Here is a 17,579-nt window from a genome sequence, read left to right on the forward strand (position 1 = left end):
AAAAAGCCTACGGCACCTGGTCTTCCCAGACGGTCTCCCATTCAGGTACTAACCAGTCCTGACCCTGCTTAGCAATCGATATCAGATGAGATCGGTGCATTCAGGGTGATGTGGCCATATGGGTTCTTGCAGCCACTCTCAACCCTCTTGACAAACACCAAGATGGTCACCTCGGCAAACAAGCAGAAAAATAAACAGGTCGTCGATGCCAACATATTAAAAAAAGCCTACGGCACCAGGTATTCCCAGGCAGTCTCCCATTCAGGTACTAACCAGTCCAGACCCTGCTTAGCATCTGAGATTGGGCACGTTCAGAGTGATTTAGCCATAGGCCATCTTGCTGGTCACTCCAAACCCTGTTGACAAACGCCAAGATGGTCAACTCAGCACACAAGCTGAAAATTAAAACAGGTTGTCGACGCCAACAACATATTAAAAATTAGCCTACGGCACCTGGTATTACCAGGCGGTCTCCCATCCTGGTACTAACCAGGCCCGACCCTGCTTTGCATCCAAGATCAGATGGTATCGGGCGCATTCAGGGTGATGTGGCCGTAGGGGATCTTGATGGCAACTCTCAACCCTCTTGACAAATGCCAAGATGGTCACCTCGGCAAACAATCAAAAAAGAAACAGGTCGTCGACGCCACCAACATATAAAAAAAAGCCTCCAGTACCTTGTATTCTTAGGCGGTCTCCCATCCAGGTAACAACCACGCCCGACCCTGCTTAGCATCCAAGATCAGACAAGCTTGGGCACATTCAGGGTAATGTGGCCATTGGGATCTTGCTAGCCACTCTCAACTCTCTTGACAAACACAAAGATGGTCACCTCGGCAAACAAGCAAAAAAATTAAATAGGTTGTTGATGTTAACAACATATAAAAAAACCAAACCTGACACTACTTAGCATCTGAGATCAGATGAGATCGGGCGCATTCAGGGTGATGTTGCCGTAGGCAATCTTGCTTTCCACTCTCAACCCTCTTGACAAACGCCAAAATGTACACCTCAGCAAACAAGCAGAAAAATAGAAGAGGTCGTTTACGCCAACATATTAAAAAAAAAATAGCCAACAGCACCTCGTATTCCCAGGCGGGCTCCCATCCAGGTACTAACCAGGCACGACCCTGCTTAGCATCTGAGATTAGACGAGATTGGGAACATTCATGGTGATGTGGCCATAGGGAATCTAGCTCGGCACTCTCAACCCTCTTGACAAACGCCAATATGGTCAATATGGATTTTTTTGGGGGATTTTTTTTACTAAATGGGGGGGGGGGGTGGCGCGCGGGCGCCCCCTATGGACGGGCCTCCACTGCTCCTGGGAATACCCAGTGCCACGGGCTTCTTTTTGTTTTTTTTGGCATTGACTTGTTTTTTTCCCTTGTTTCCCAAGGTGACCTTGGTGCTTGTCAAGAGGGTTGAGGGTGCCCAAAGAGATTGCCTATGGCCACGACGCCCTGAAATCAACCAATCTCGTTTGATCTCAGAGGCTAGGTTGGGCCTGGTTAGAACCTGGATGGGAGACCCCCGGGAATACCAAGTGCCGTAAATTTCTTTTTTTTTTGCCATCAACTTGTTTTTTTCCCTTGTTTTCCAAGGTGACCATCGTAGCGTTTGTCAAGAGGGCTGAGGGTGCCCAAAGAGATTGTCTACAGCCACATCACCCTAAAAGCGCCCCATCTCGTCGCATCTCTGAGGAGAAGTAGGGGTGGGCCTGGTTAGTACGTAGATGGGAGACCGCCTGGGAATACTAGGTGCTGTAGGTTTCTTTTCTTTTTTTCTCTTTTTACCCATGGATACCATCTTGGCATTTGTCAAGAGGATTGAAGGTGCACAAAGAGATTGCCTACGGCCACATCACCCTGAAAGCGCACCATCTCATCTGATCTCGGAGACTAAGTAGTGGCAGGCCTGGTTAGTAATTGGATGGGAGACCGCCTGGGAATACCAGGTGCTCTAGGCGTCTTTTTTTTGCCATTGACTTTTTTTTGTTTTCCATGGTGACAATCTTGGCGTTTGTGAAGAGGGTTGAGGGTGCCCAAAGAGATTGTCTATGGATTCATCACCCTGAAAGTGTCTGATCTCAGAGGCTAAGCAGGTTCAGGCCTTGTTAGTACCTGGATGGCAGACCGCCTGGGAATACCAGGTGCCATAGGCTTCTTTTTTTTGGCATTGGCTTGTTTTTTTCCCTTGTTTCTCAAGGTGACCATCTTGGCGTTTGTCAAAGAGGGTTGAGGATGCCCAAGAGATTGCTTACGGGCCATATCACCATGAAAGCGCCCAATCTCAGCTAATCTCGGAGGCTAAGCAGGGTCGGGCCTAGTGACCATCTTTGCTTTGTCAAGAGGGATGAGGGTGCCCAAAGAGATTGCCTATGAGTAGGGTCGGGCCTGGTAAGTACCTGGATGGGAGACCGCCTGGCAATACAAGGTGCTGTAGGTTTCCTTTTTTTTTATTTTATTTTTTTGGGGCGTTGACTTATTTTTTCCCTTGTTTCCCAAGGTGAATCTTGGTGTTTGTCAAGGGGGTTGAGGATGTCCATAAAGATTGGCTATGGCCACATCACCTTGAAAGAGCCCCATCTTGTCTCTCTTGTTCAAGACCCTTTGCCTCACCCACAAATGCGTGCATAGAGAAGCTCCGCAATACCTAATGGAGAAAATAAATCATTACACACCAAACCGCAGTCTTAAATCCAAGGGGGATCGGAGATTCGCTGTCCAAGGGCCTCGGCTATGGAATGCTCTACCAATCAACATCCGCCTGGAAGAAAATCACCTGGCTTTTAGGAAAAAACTCAAGACCTTCCTCTTTTAGCAGATGATCAATGCTCGCCACAGCGCCTAGAGGCAATTCAGTTCACATTGTGCACTATACAAGTATTATATTCATTCATTCATTTGTTCATTCCCAGGCGGTCTCCCATCCAGGTACTAACCAGGCCTGACCGTGCTTAGCATTCAAGATCAGACAAGATTGGGTGCATTCAGGGTGATGTGGCCATAGACAATGTTGCTGGCCACTCTCAACCCTCTTGACAAATGCCAAGATGGTCATCTCGGCAAACAAGCAGAAAAATAAAACAAGTCATTGACGCCAACAACATAATAAAAAAAAGCCTACAGCACCTGGTATTCCCAAGCGGTCTCCCATCAAGGTATTAACCAGGCCCAACCTTGCTTAGCATCTGAGATCAGGCATATTCCAGGTGATGGGGCTGTAGAATCTTGATGGCCCCTCACAACCCTCTTGACAAACGCCAAGATGGTCACCTCGGCAAACAAGCAGTAAAATAAAACAGGTCATCGATGCCAACATATAAAAAAAAGCCCACGGCACCTGGTATTCTCCGGCAGTCTCCCATCCAGGTACTAACCAGGCACGTCCCTGCTTAGCATCCACAATCAGACGAGATCGGGCGCATTCAGGGTGATGTAGCTGTAGGCCATCTTGCTGGTCACTCTAAACCCTCTTGACAAACGCCAAGATGGTCACCTCAGCAAACAAGCAGAAAAATAAAACAGGTCGCCAAAAACATATTAAAAAAAGCCTACGGCACCTGGTCTTCCCAGACGGTCTCCCATTCAGGTACTAACCAGTCCTGACCCTGCTTAGCAATCGATATCAGATGAGATCGGTGCATTCAGGGTGATGTGGCCATATGGGTTCTTGCAGCCACTCTCAACCCTCTTGACAAACACCAAGATGGTCACCTCGGCAAACAAGCAGAAAAATAAACAGGTCGTCGATGCCAACATATTAAAAAAAGCCTACGGCACCAGGTATTCCCAGGCAGTCTCCCATTCAGGTACTAACCAGTCCAGACCCTGCTTAGCATCTGAGATTGGGCACGTTCAGAGTGATTTAGCCATAGGCCATCTTGCTGGTCACTCCAAACCCTGTTGACAAACGCCAAGATGGTCAACTCAGCACACAAGCTGAAAATTAAAACAGGTTGTCGACGCCAACAACATATTAAAAATTAGCCTACGGCACCTGGTATTACCAGGCGGTCTCCCATCCTGGTACTAACCAGGCCCGACCCTGCTTTGCATCCAAGATCAGATGGTATCGGGCGCATTCAGGGTGATGTGGCCGTAGGGGATCTTGATGGCAACTCTCAACCCTCTTGACAAATGCCAAGATGGTCACCTCGGCAAACAATCAAAAAAGAAACAGGTCGTCGACGCCACCAACATATAAAAAAAAGCCTCCAGTACCTTGTATTCTTAGGCGGTCTCCCATCCAGGTAACAACCACGCCCGACCCTGCTTAGCATCCAAGATCAGACAAGCTTGGGCACATTCAGGGTAATGTGGCCATTGGGATCTTGCTAGCCACTCTCAACTCTCTTGACAAACACAAAGATGGTCACCTCGGCAAACAAGCAAAAAAATTAAATAGGTTGTTGATGTTAACAACATATAAAAAAACCAAACCTGACACTACTTAGCATCTGAGATCAGATGAGATCGGGCGCATTCAGGGTGATGTTGCCGTAGGCAATCTTGCTTTCCACTCTCAACCCTCTTGACAAACGCCAAAATGTACACCTCAGCAAACAAGCAGAAAAATAGAAGAGGTCGTTTACGCCAACATATTAAAAAAAAAATAGCCAACAGCACCTCGTATTCCCAGGCGGGCTCCCATCCAGGTACTAACCAGGCACGACCCTGCTTAGCATCTGAGATTAGACGAGATTGGGAACATTCATGGTGATGTGGCCATAGGGAATCTAGCTCGGCACTCTCAACCCTCTTGACAAACGCCAATATGGTCAATATGGATTTTTTTGGGGGATTTTTTTTACTAAATGGGGGGGGGGGTGGCGCGCGGGCGCCCCCTATGGACGGGCCTCCACTGCTCCTGGGAATACCCAGTGCCACGGGCTTCTTTTTGTTTTTTTTGGCATTGACTTGTTTTTTTCCCTTGTTTCCCAAGGTGACCTTGGTGCTTGTCAAGAGGGTTGAGGGTGCCCAAAGAGATTGCCTATGGCCACGACGCCCTGAAATCAACCAATCTCGTTTGATCTCAGAGGCTAGGTTGGGCCTGGTTAGAACCTGGATGGGAGACCCCCGGGAATACCAAGTGCCGTAAATTTCTTTTTTTTTTGCCATCAACTTGTTTTTTTCCCTTGTTTTCCAAGGTGACCATCGTAGCGTTTGTCAAGAGGGCTGAGGGTGCCCAAAGAGATTGTCTACAGCCACATCACCCTAAAAGCGCCCCATCTCGTCGCATCTCTGAGGAGAAGTAGGGGTGGGCCTGGTTAGTACGTAGATGGGAGACCGCCTGGGAATACTAGGTGCTGTAGGTTTCTTTTCTTTTTTTCTCTTTTTACCCATGGATACCATCTTGGCATTTGTCAAGAGGATTGAAGGTGCACAAAGAGATTGCCTACGGCCACATCACCCTGAAAGCGCACCATCTCATCTGATCTCGGAGACTAAGTAGTGGCAGGCCTGGTTAGTAATTGGATGGGAGACCGCCTGGGAATACCAGGTGCTCTAGGCGTCTTTTTTTTGCCATTGACTTTTTTTTGTTTTCCATGGTGACAATCTTGGCGTTTGTGAAGAGGGTTGAGGGTGCCCAAAGAGATTGTCTATGGATTCATCACCCTGAAAGTGTCTGATCTCAGAGGCTAAGCAGGTTCAGGCCTTGTTAGTACCTGGATGGCAGACCGCCTGGGAATACCAGGTGCCATAGGCTTCTTTTTTTTGGCATTGGCTTGTTTTTTTCCCTTGTTTCTCAAGGTGACCATCTTGGCGTTTGTCAAAGAGGGTTGAGGATGCCCAAGAGATTGCTTACGGGCCATATCACCATGAAAGCGCCCAATCTCAGCTAATCTCGGAGGCTAAGCAGGGTCGGGCCTAGTGACCATCTTTGCTTTGTCAAGAGGGATGAGGGTGCCCAAAGAGATTGCCTATGAGTAGGGTCGGGCCTGGTAAGTACCTGGATGGGAGACCGCCTGGCAATACAAGGTGCTGTAGGTTTCCTTTTTTTTTATTTTATTTTTTTGGGGCGTTGACTTATTTTTTCCCTTGTTTCCCAAGGTGAATCTTGGTGTTTGTCAAGGGGGTTGAGGATGTCCATAAAGATTGGCTATGGCCACATCACCTTGAAAGAGCCCCATCTTGTCTCACCTCGGGGGCTAATCAGGGGCTGAGCCTGGTTAATACCTGGATGGCAGACCGCCTGGGAATACCAGGCCCCTGTGCTTCTTTTCTTTTTTTGCATTTACTTGTTTTTTTCCCTTGTTTCACAAGGTGACTATCTTGGCGTTTGTCAAGATGATTCAGGATGTCCAAAAAAATTGCCTATGGCCACATCACCCTGAAAGCAACCAATCTTGTCTAATCTCAGAGGCTAAGCAGGGTCAGGCCTGGATGGTACCTGGATGGGAGACTGCCTGGGAATACCAGGTGGCAAAGGCTTCTTTTTTTCTTTTTTTTTTGGCGTTGACTTTGTTTCCCTTGTTTACCAAGGTGACCATCTTGGCGTTTTTCAAGAGTGTTCAGGGTGCCCAAAGCGAATGCCTAAGGCCACATCTCCCTGAAAGCAACCGATCTCATCTGATCTCGGAGGCTTTGCAGGGTCGGGCCTGGTTAGAACCTGGGTGGGAGACCCCCTAGGAATACCTAGTGCCGTAGGTTTCTTTTTTATTTATTTTTTGGCGTTGCACATATCTGCATTCTGTAAATCACACATAACTGCGTTCTACAACCTGTAAATTGCCCATATCTGCATTCTGCAACATGTAAATCACACATATCTGCATTCTGTAAATCGCATTCTGTAAATCGCACATATCCGCATTCTGTAAATCACACATCTGCATTCTGTAAATTGCACATATCTACAACCTGTAACTTGCACATATCTACAACCTGTAAATAGCACATATCTGCATTCTGTAAATCACATTCTGTAAATCGCACATATCTGCATTCTGTAAATCGTACATATCTGCAGCCTGTAAATAGCACATATCTACAACCTGTAAATCACACATATCTACCCTCTGCAACCTGTAAATCACACATATCTGCATTCTGTAAATCGCACATAACTGCATTCTACAACCTGTAAATTGCAAATATCTGCATTCTATACATCGCACATAACTGCGTTCTGCAACCTGTAAATTTCACATATCTGCATTCTGCAACCTATAAATTGCCCATATCTGCATTCTGCAACATGTAAATCGCACATATCTGCATTCTGTAAATTGCATTCTGTAAATCGCACATATCTGCATTCTGTAAATCACACATCTGCATTCTGTAAATCGCACATATCTGCATGCTCTAATTTGCACATCTGCATTCTGTAAATCACATTCTGTAAATCGCACATATCTGCATTCTGTAAATCGCACATATCTGCATCCTGTAAATAGCACATATCTACAACCTGTAAATCTTGTTTGGGGGGAGTATGCTGCCGACCACCGATAATAACCCTTTTTTTTAAATCTTGTTTGGGGGGTATGCTGCCAAACATCGATAATAAGTTATTATTGGTGGTCGGCAGCATACCCCCTCAACAGGATTTAAAAAAAAAGGGTTATTATCGGTGGTCTGCAGCATTAACCCCCATACCTGCCCCCCCAAACAAGATTTTAAAAAATGGGTTAATATCGGTGGTCGGCAGTTTTTACCCCCCCACCCCCCTGCTAAACAAGATTTTAAAAATAAGGGTTATTATCGGTGGTTGGCAGCATAACCCCCCCCCCTTAGACAAGATTTTTTTTTAAAAGGGTTATTATTAATAACCCTTTTTTTAAAGCTTTTTGGGGGGGGTGTATGCTGCCGGCCACCGATAATAACACTTTTTCTTTAAATCATTTTTAGCAAGGGGGGTGAAGGGGGTTGGGGTATGCTGCCGAGTGCGACCACCATAGTAACCCTGTGGATGTGGAGGGGGTACCGGCGGCGGCGCTGAATAAATAATAACGAATTTGTAAGCTGCCATGCGGCAGCCCCTTACCTGATCCTCTCAGGCGGGCAGAACAGAGAAGTGCTGTGCCAAAGTCACTTCCTTGAGTGACGTCGGAAGCATCGCCCACCGCTCACTCAAAGTGCAAGTCTTTTTTTATTTTTGGGTGACTTGTTATTTTCCCTTGTTTACCAAGGTTAACATCTTGGCGTTTTTCAAGAGGATTGCGAGTGCCCAATGCGATTGAATACGGCCACATCTCCCTGAAAGCAACCAATCTCATCTGATCTCGGAGGCTTAGCAGGGTCGGGCCTGGTTAGAGCCTGGATGGGAGACCCCCTGGGAATACCAGGTGCCGTAGGCTTTTTTTTAATATGTTGTTGGCGTCGACGACTTGTTTTATTTTTCTACTTGTTTGCCAAGCTGACCATCTTGGTGTTTGTCAAGAGGGTTGAGAGTGGCCACCAAAATCGCCTACGGCCACATCACCTGTAATGTGCCTGATCTCATCTGATCTTGGATGCTAAGCAGGGTCGGGCCTGGTTAGTACCTTGATGGGAGACTACTTGGGAATACCAGGTGCCGTAGGCTTTTTTTTAATATATTGTTGGCGTCGACGACCTGTTTTATTTTTCTGCTTGTTTGCCGAGGTGACCATCTTGGCGTTTGTCAAGAGGGTTGAGAGGGACCAGTGATGTGGTGATGTGGCAGTCTTGCTGACCACTCTCAACCCTCTTGACAAACGCTAAGATGGTCACCTCGGCAAACAAGCAAACAAATATGACCCCTGGGGCGCGCACTCAAGAGCATCCTTGACTGCCGGGTCCACGTGATCGCTCCATCAAATGACGGAGTGATCACTTGTAAACAAACCGATCGGTACAGCGGAGGGGGAAGAGATCGGTGTCAGCAGTGCTGTGGACTGCATCTGCAGTGCCCACATCGCTGCTCACCGAAAATTAACCGCATCATACCCTGCCATTACTCTGCAATACTCTGCTGCAATACTCTGCAATACCCTGCAACAACACTCTGCAATACCCTGCAACAACACTCTGCAATGCTCTGCGACACCCGCCAATACCCTGCAATGCTCTGCAACACCCTGCAACGCTCTGCAACACCCGCCAATACCCTGCAACACTTTGCAATGCTCTGCAACACCCGCCAATACCCTGCAACACTCTGCAACACCCGCCAATACCCTGCAACACCCTGCAATACCCTGCAACACCCTGCAACAATACTCTGCAATACCCTGCAACAACACTCTGCAATGCTCTGCAACACCCACCAATACCCTGCAACACCCGCCAATACCCTGCAACACCCTGCAATACCCTGCAACACCCGGCAATACCCTGCAACACCCGCCAATACCCTGCAACACTCTGCAATGCTCTGCAACACCCTGCAACACTCTGCAATGCTCTGCAACACCTGCCAATACCCTGCAACACTCTGCAATGCTCTGCAACACCCGCCAATACCCTGCAACACTCTGCAATGCTCTGCAACACCCTCCAATACCCTGCAACACTCTGCAACACCCGCCAATACCCTGCAACACCCTGCAATACCATGCAACACTCTGCAAAACCTGCCAATACCCTGCAACACTCTGCAATGCTATGCAACACCCGCCAATACCCTGCAACACTCTGCAATACTCTGCAACACCCGCCAATACCCTGCAACATTCTGCAATGCTCTGCAACACCCGCCAATACCCTGCAATGCTCTGCAACGCAATACTCTGCAACGCCATACTCTGAGATATCCAGTCATACTCTGAGATACCCAGTCATACTCTGAGATACCCAGTCATACTCTGAGATACCCAGTCATACTCGGAGATACCCAGCCAAACTCAGAGATACCCAGCCATACTCGGAGATACCCAGCCATACTCGGAGATACCCAGCCATACCCAGCCATAGTCGGTGATACCCATAGACACCCCCTCTCCCGCCGCCCTCCGGTGCTTATACCGACTCGCCAATACGATCAAAGCCAGAATCTTTTTTTTTTTTTCAGGCTTCCCAGCTTAGAGGTGAGATGCGGGGTCTTATTGACCCCATATCTCACTGTAAAGAGGACCTGTCATGCCATATTCCTATTACAAGGGATGTTTACATGTGCTCGCATGCAGAAGCGAACGCATACATAAGTCCCGCCCACATAAGTCCCGCCCACATATGAAAACGGTGTTCAAACCACACATGTGAGGTATCGCTGCGAACGTTAGAGCGAGAGCAATAATTCTAGCCCTTGACCTCCTCTGTAACTCAAAACATATAACCAGTAAAAAAAAATTAAATCATCGTCTAAAGTAAGTGAAGGGTACACATTTTTTCTTAATTTTATACATTTATTTTTCTTTAAAGATGCATTTAGCCTTCAACTCCAGGGCACGTTAATCCCATTGGTGGTCAATGGGCAAGCATGTCTCCCCTTGGTGGTCAATGATGGGCAGCATGTCTCCCCTTGGTGGTCAATGATGGGCAGCATGTCTCCCCTTGGTGGTCAATGATGGGCAGCACGTCTCCCTTTGGTGGTCAATGATGGGCAGCACGTCTCCCCTTGGTGGTCAATGATGGGCAGCACGTCTCCCCTTGGTGGTCACTGATGGGCAGCACGTCTCCCCTTGGTGCTCAATGATGGGCAGCACGTCTCCCCTTGGTGGTCAATGAGGATTCACTATTGAGTTGGCCCACCCTTTTGCAGCTACAACAGCTTCAATTCTTCTGGGCAGGCTGACCACAAGGTTTAGGTGTGTGTCTTTGGGAATGTTTGACCATTCTTCAAGGAAGAGCATTTGTGAAGTCAGGCACTGATGTGGACGAGTAGGCTTGGCTCGGGATTCTCTGCTCTAATTCATCCCAAAGGTGTTCTATTGGGTTGAGGTCAAGAATCTGTCCAGCCCAGTAAAGCTCCTCCACCCCAAACTCGCTCATTCATGTCTTTTATGGATTATGCTTTGTACACTGGTGCACAGTCATGTTGGAACAGAAAGGGGCCTTCCTCAAACTTCCCACAAAGTTGAGAGCATGAAATTGTCCAACATTTCTTGGTATGCTGACACCTTAAGTGTTGCCTTCACTGGAATTTAGGGGCCAAGCCCAACCCCTGAAAAACAACACCACACCATAATCCCCCCTCCACCAAGTGTTTTGGACCAGTGCACAAAGCAAGATCCATAAAGACATGGATGAGCGTGTTTGGGGTGGAGGAATGACTGGAGTGCAGTTTGGGGTGACTGGAATGCAGAGTCCTGACCTCAACCCAATAGAACACCTTTGGGGTGAAATAGAGTGAAGGCTGCGAGATGGGCCTTTCTCGTCCAACATCAGTGCCTGACCTCACAAATGTACTATTGGAAGAATGGTCAAATATTCCCATAGACACACTCCTAAACCTTGTAGACAGCTTTCCCAGAATAGTTGAAGCTGTTATAACTGCAAAGAGTGTGGCAACTAAATATTGAACCCTATGGACGAAGACTGATATTCCATTAAAGTTTGTGTGTGTTCGTGTGTAAAGGCAGGTGTCCCAATACTTTTGACAATATAGTGTATGTGTAAGGGGGCACTCTGCCACACTCTGATGCAAGGGGGCGATACTCTGCTATAAAGTGGGACTCTGATGTATGGCGTTGTGGGTAATGCAATGGGCTTTGGGGCGATTCGATGTTCTGGGGAGATGTGATTGGGCGATGGGATTCGATGTGTTCGGGCGAAGCGATTCGATGTGCTGATGCAATTCGATGTGCTGCGATGTGCTGCGATGTGCTGGGGCAATGCGATGTGATGTGCTGGGGGCGATTCGATGTTCTGGGGATATGTGATGCGATTGGGCAATGGGATTCTAGGTGTTGGGGTGAAGCGATTCGATGTGTTGATGCAATTCGATGTGTTGGGGGTGATGCAATGTGCTTTGGGCGTTGCGATGTGCTGGGGGTGATTCGATGTGCTGGGGAGATGTGATTCGATGTGCTGGGGGAGATGCAATTCGATGTGCTGGGGGTGATGCGATTCGATGTGCTGGGGAGATGCGATTCTATGTGCTGGGAGCAATGTGATGTGCTGGGGCGATGCGATTCGATGCGATGTGCTGGGGGAGATGCGATTCGATGTGTTGCGGGTGATGCAATGTGCTTTGTGAGATGCGATGTGCTGGGGGTGATTCGATGTGCTGGGGGAGATGCGATTCGATGTGCTTGGGGGAAATGCAATTCGATGTGATGCCATGTGCTGGGGGCGATGCGATGTGCTGGGGTGATGCGATTCGATGTGATGTGCTGGGGGTGATTCGATGTTCTGCGTTTGGGCGATGGGATTCGAGGTGTTGGGATGAAGAGATTCGATGTGCTGATGCGATTCGATGTGTTGGGGGTGATGCAATGTGCTTTGGGCGATGCAATGTGCTTTGGGCGATGCGTTGTGCTGGGGGTGATTCAATGTGCTGGGGGAGTTGCGATTCGATGTGCTGGGGAGATGCGATTCTATGTGCTGGGGCAATGTGGTGTGATATGCTGGGGGCGATGCGATGTGCTGGGGCGATGTGATTCGATGTGATGTGCTGTGGGCGATGCGATTTGATGTGATGCGGGTAATGCAATGTGTTTTGGGGAGAGTCGATGTTCTGGGGAGATGCAATGCGATTGGGCGATGGGATTCGATATGTTGGGGCGAAGCGATTCAATGTGCTGATGCGATTCGATGTTTTGGGGGTGATGCAATGTGCTTTGGGCGATGCGATGTGCTGGGGAGATGCGATTCGTTGTGCTGGGGCCAATGTGATGTGCTGGGGGCGATTCGATGTGCTGGGGTGATGCAATGTGCTGGGGGTTATGCGATTCGATGTTCTGGGGAGATGCGATTCGATGTGCTGGGGCGATGCGATGTGCTTTGGGCGTTGCGATGTGCTGGGGGTGATTCGATGTGCTGGGGAGATGTGATTCGATGTGCTGGGGGAGATGCAATTCGATGTGCTGGGGGTGATGCGATTCGATGTGCTGGGGAGATGCGATTCTATGTGCTGGGAGCAATGTGATGTGCTGGGGCGATGCGATTCGATGCGATGTGCTGGGGGCGATGCGATTCGATGTGTTGCGGGTGATGCAATGTGCTTTGTGAGATGCGATGTGCTGGGGGTGATTCGATGTGCTGGGGGAGATGCGATTCGATGTGCTTGGGGGAGATGCAATTCGATGTGATGCCATGTGCTGGGGGCGATGCGATGTGCTGGGGTGATGCGATTCGATGTGATGTGCTGGGGGTGATTCGATGTTCTGCGTTTGGGCGATGGGATTCGATGTGTTGGGATGAAGAGATTCGATGTGCTGATGCGATTTGATGTGTTGGGGGTGATGCAATGTGCTTTGGGCGATGCAATGTGCTTTGGGCGATGCGTTGTGCTGGGGGTGATTCAATGTGCTGGGGGAGTTGCGATTCGATGTGCTGGGGAGATGCGATTCTATGTGCTGGGGCAATGTGATGTGATATGCTGGGGGCGATGCGATGTGCTGGGGCGATGTGATTCGATGTGATGTGCTGTGGGCGATGCAATTTGATGTGATGCGGGTAATGCAATGTGTTTTGGGGAGAGTCGATGTTCTGGGGAGATGCAATGCGATTGGGCGATGGGATTCGATATGTTGGGGCGAAGCGATTCGATGTGCTGATGCGATTCGATGTTTTGGGGGTGATGCAATGTGCTTTGGGCGAAGCGATGTGCTGGGGAGATGCGATTCGTTGTGCTGGGGCCAATGTGATGTGCTGGGGGCGATTCGATGTGCTGGGGTTATGCGATTCGATGTTCTGGGGAGATGCGATTCGATGTGCTGGGGCGATGCGATGTGCTTGGGTGATGCGTTTCGATGCAATGTGGTGGGGCAAAGCGATTCGATGTGCTGATGTGATTCGATGTGTTGGGGGTGATGCAATGTGCTTTGGGCGAATTGATGCGCTGGGGCAATTCGATGTGCTGGGGGAGATGCAATGTGCTGGGGGAGATGCGATTCGATTTGCTGGGGAGATGAGATGTGCTGGGGGCGATGAGATGTGCTGGGGCTATGCGATTCGATGTGCTGATGCAATTCGAAGTGTTGGGGGTGATGCAGTGTGCTGGGGTGATGCGATTCGATGTTCTGGGGGAGATGCGATTCTATGTGCTGGGGCGATTCAATGCGATGTGCTTGGGTGATGCGATTCGATGCGATGGGTGATGCGATTTGATGTGCTGGGGCGATGCGATGTGCTTGGGCAATGCGTTTTGATGCTATGTGGTGGGGCAAACCGATTTGATGTGCTGATGTGATTCGATGTTTTGGGGGTGATGCAATGTGCTTTGGGGCGATTCGATGTGCTGGGGCGATTCGATGTGCTGGGAGATGCAATGTGCTGGGGGAGATGCGTTTCGATTTGCTGGGGCGACGCGATTCCATGTGATGATGCAATTCGAAGTGTTGGGGGTAATACAATGTGCTGGGGTGATGTGATTCGATGTTCTGGGGAGATGCAATTTGATGTGGTGGGGCAATTCAATGCGATGTGCTTGGGTGATGTGATTAGATGCGATGTGTTGGGGGCGGCGCGATTCGATGTTGTGATGCGATTTGATGTGTTGGGGTGATGCAATGTGCTTTGGGCGATGCGATGTGCTGGGGCGATTCGATGTGCTGGGGGAGATGCGATCCGATGTTCTGGGGAGATGCGATTCGATGTGCTGAGGCGATGCGATGTGCTTGGGCGATGCATTTCGATGCGATATGGTGGGGCGAAGCGATTTTATGTGCTGATGCGATTCGATGTGTTGTAGGTGATGCAATGTGCTTTGGGCATTTCGATGCGCTGGGGGTGATGCAATGTGCTGGGGGAGATGCAATGTGATGGGGGAGATGCGATTCTATTTGCTGGGGCGATGAGATGTGCTGGGGCGATGCGATTCGATGTGCTTATGCAATTCAAAGTGTTGGGGGTGATGCAATGTGCTGGGGTGATGTGATTCGATGTTCTGGGGGAGATGCGATGCGATGTGCTTGGGTGTTGCGATTTGATGTTCTGGGAGAGATGCGATTCAATGTGCTGCGGCGATTCAATGCGATGTGCTTGGGTGATGCGATTTGATGCGATCTGTTGGGGGCGACGCGATCCGATGTTCTGATGCGATTTGATGTGTCGGCGGTGATGCAATGTGCTTTGGGCGATGCGATGAGAAGTGTTGGGGGAGATGCGATTCGATGTGCTGGGGGCGTTGTGATGCAATGTGCTGGGGCGATGCGATTTTACGGGGAGGGGGATCGATGTGCTGGGGGAATATTTTCTTATTTTTAACCCGATTATCTATGTAACATAGAGAAAGTTGTTTGTGCAAATAGTTGTAAATAAGCAGTTTTTTTTTAAATACTCCCACCATCCCATCTAAGGCCCCATTCACACATGCGGACATTATGTGCATATTTCATCCATCTGTTTGCGGATGAAGTACGGACATACATGCATTCCTATGGGATAGCGGGTGTCGGTGGATGAACATCCGCAAACACCCGATATCGTCCGCCTCCGCAATTGTCCGATTCTGCAGACGGAGGAAAATCCTATTTTTCTATCCGTCTGCAGAGCGGATCGGATGAACACGGACAGACAATCCCCCATAGAGGAGAGCGGAGAGCTGACAGGGCGGTCCATGCACAGTGTACTGGGACCGCCCTGTTATCCTCCGGCTCAGCGGGGACAACAGAGCGATCCCCGCTGAGCAAGCGGATCATCACGGGGCGGATCATTACTGATCCATCCCGTGTGAAAGGGGCCTAACACCAAAACACAAGCACAATTTTTCAAAATGAATATGCACAGTTTGAACTTCATAAAGTCGTCTTCAATACGTCTAGATGCATAAATGAATTGTGTTGCTGTGATTATTATTTTTTTCTTTTTAAATGAAAAGCTGTACAGAAAAAAGTATCAGCTGAGTGTAGATATGTGTGTGTATATATGTACAGAACATGATATATATATATATATATATATATAGTGTGTGTGTGTGTGTGTGTTTCTTGAATAATATTCCTTGTACATGCAGTATATTTACTGGTTCCTGGAGGGAGGAGGGGTTTGCATAGATATGGGTGGCAACTTCCTCTAACACTGCCGTTGCCATGGAAACCTGACCTGAAACTTATTATACTGCTTGTGCAGCATTGAGCATGTGCGAGATCTGCAAGGCTGAAATCCAGGAAGAAATACGGTCTGGCTTCAGATGCCCACACTTAAGATGGCCACAGTCTGCTGCTAGTTTATAAACTTTCAAAATGCTGTAATAACCTAACAAAACGGACCTTAGTTTACAGACCAACTTTACTGAATACATTAAGCTTGTGTATTATAGGGGTATTTTTATTTAAAAAGTGTAATTTTGGCCTGAGCACCACTTTAACCACTTGCTTACTGGGCACTTAAACCCCCCTCCTGCCCAGACCAATTTTCAGCTTTGAGCGCTGATGCACTTTGAATGACAATTGCGCGGTCATACAACACCGTACCCAAATGAAATTTTTATCATTTTTTTCCCACAAATAGAGCTTTCTTTTGGTGGTATTTAATTACAGCTGGGAGTTTTATTTTTTGCTAAACAAACCAAAAAAAGATGCAAAAAAAAAATCATGTTTAATAGTTTGTTATAAAATTTTGCAAACAGGTCATTTTTCTCCTTCATTGAAGTGCACTGATGAGGCGGCACTGGTGGGCACTGATAGGCTGCACTGGTGGGCACTGATAGGCATAGTTAAGGCGGCACTAATAGGCACAGATAAAGTGGCACTGATGGGCACAGATAAAGTGGCACCGATAGGCACAGATAAGGCAGTACTGATGGGCAAAGATGAGCACAGATAAGATGGCACGGATGGGTGGCACTAATAGGTACCACTGATATATGGGACTGATGGGCACTGATAGGTGGCACTGATAGGTGGCACTGCTGGGCACTGATGGGCGGCACTGATGGGCACTGGTAGATGACACTGATGAGCACGGATATGTGGCACTGAGGTGCAGCACCGTTGTTGAGGCAGATTGTGGGCACTGATGGGTGGCACTGTGGGCACTGCTGGGTGGCATTATGGGCACTGCTGGGGGGCACTGCTGGGGGGCACTTTTTTTATTACAGAGGTGGCACTGGCAGGGGGCAGGTGGGTACTGGTAAGCTGGCCGTGATCGGGACTGATGTCCCGATCACGGCCGCCGGTGAACGGCTCTTTTTTTTTCTTCTCCCGCTGTCAGCGCGAGGAGGAAAAATAGCCGATTACCGGCTCCGTTGTATCACATGATCAGCTGTCATTGGCTGACAGCTGATCACATGGTAAGGGGTCGGGATCGACCCCTTGCTTGGATCTGTGATCAGGCGAGTCTCGTAGACGCGCATGCCGCTCGTGCACGGGACGACGTCAATAGACGTCACCCCGGCAAAGGGGGTCCACGCTGTAGCCGTCATTTGGCTATAGCGCGGGTCTCTACTGGTTAAACTGAGCCACAGATCTAAACCATTCTGCAGAAACTCCAAAACTACTGAGGTGAACGGAGTGGTGGGGTCCCACTGCTTACTTTCTGCAAATGTTTTAAATGTATTCCATA

General features: G+C 48.7%; 8 pseudogenes; 3 read left to right on the forward strand and 5 right to left on the reverse strand.

The window, feature by feature from the left end:
• Positions 1-4: 4 nt before the first annotated feature.
• Positions 5-122, reverse strand: LOC143957650 (5S ribosomal RNA; annotated as a pseudogene).
• A 319-nt stretch (positions 123-441) lies between these two features.
• On the reverse strand, positions 442-560 carry LOC143957498 (5S ribosomal RNA; annotated as a pseudogene).
• A 2,773-nt stretch (positions 561-3,333) lies between these two features.
• On the reverse strand, positions 3,334-3,452 carry LOC143957602 (5S ribosomal RNA; annotated as a pseudogene).
• A 101-nt stretch (positions 3,453-3,553) lies between these two features.
• On the reverse strand, positions 3,554-3,671 carry LOC143957651 (5S ribosomal RNA; annotated as a pseudogene).
• Positions 3,672-3,990: 319 nt separating this feature from the next.
• LOC143957510 (5S ribosomal RNA) lies at positions 3,991-4,109 on the reverse strand (annotated as a pseudogene).
• A 2,428-nt stretch (positions 4,110-6,537) lies between these two features.
• LOC143957631 (5S ribosomal RNA) lies at positions 6,538-6,656 on the forward strand (annotated as a pseudogene).
• A 1,533-nt stretch (positions 6,657-8,189) lies between these two features.
• On the forward strand, positions 8,190-8,308 carry LOC143957492 (5S ribosomal RNA; annotated as a pseudogene).
• Positions 8,309-8,416: 108 nt separating this feature from the next.
• Positions 8,417-8,535, forward strand: LOC143957670 (5S ribosomal RNA; annotated as a pseudogene).
• The last annotated feature ends 9,044 nt before the right edge of the window (positions 8,536-17,579 follow it).

The sequence above is a fragment of the Lithobates pipiens genome, unplaced genomic scaffold (genome assembly GCF_037356315.1).
Source record: "Lithobates pipiens isolate NorthernLeopardFrog02 unplaced genomic scaffold, aLitPip1_a1.2 Scaffold_52, whole genome shotgun sequence".
Classification (NCBI taxonomy): Eukaryota; Metazoa; Chordata; class Amphibia; order Anura; family Ranidae; genus Lithobates; species Lithobates pipiens.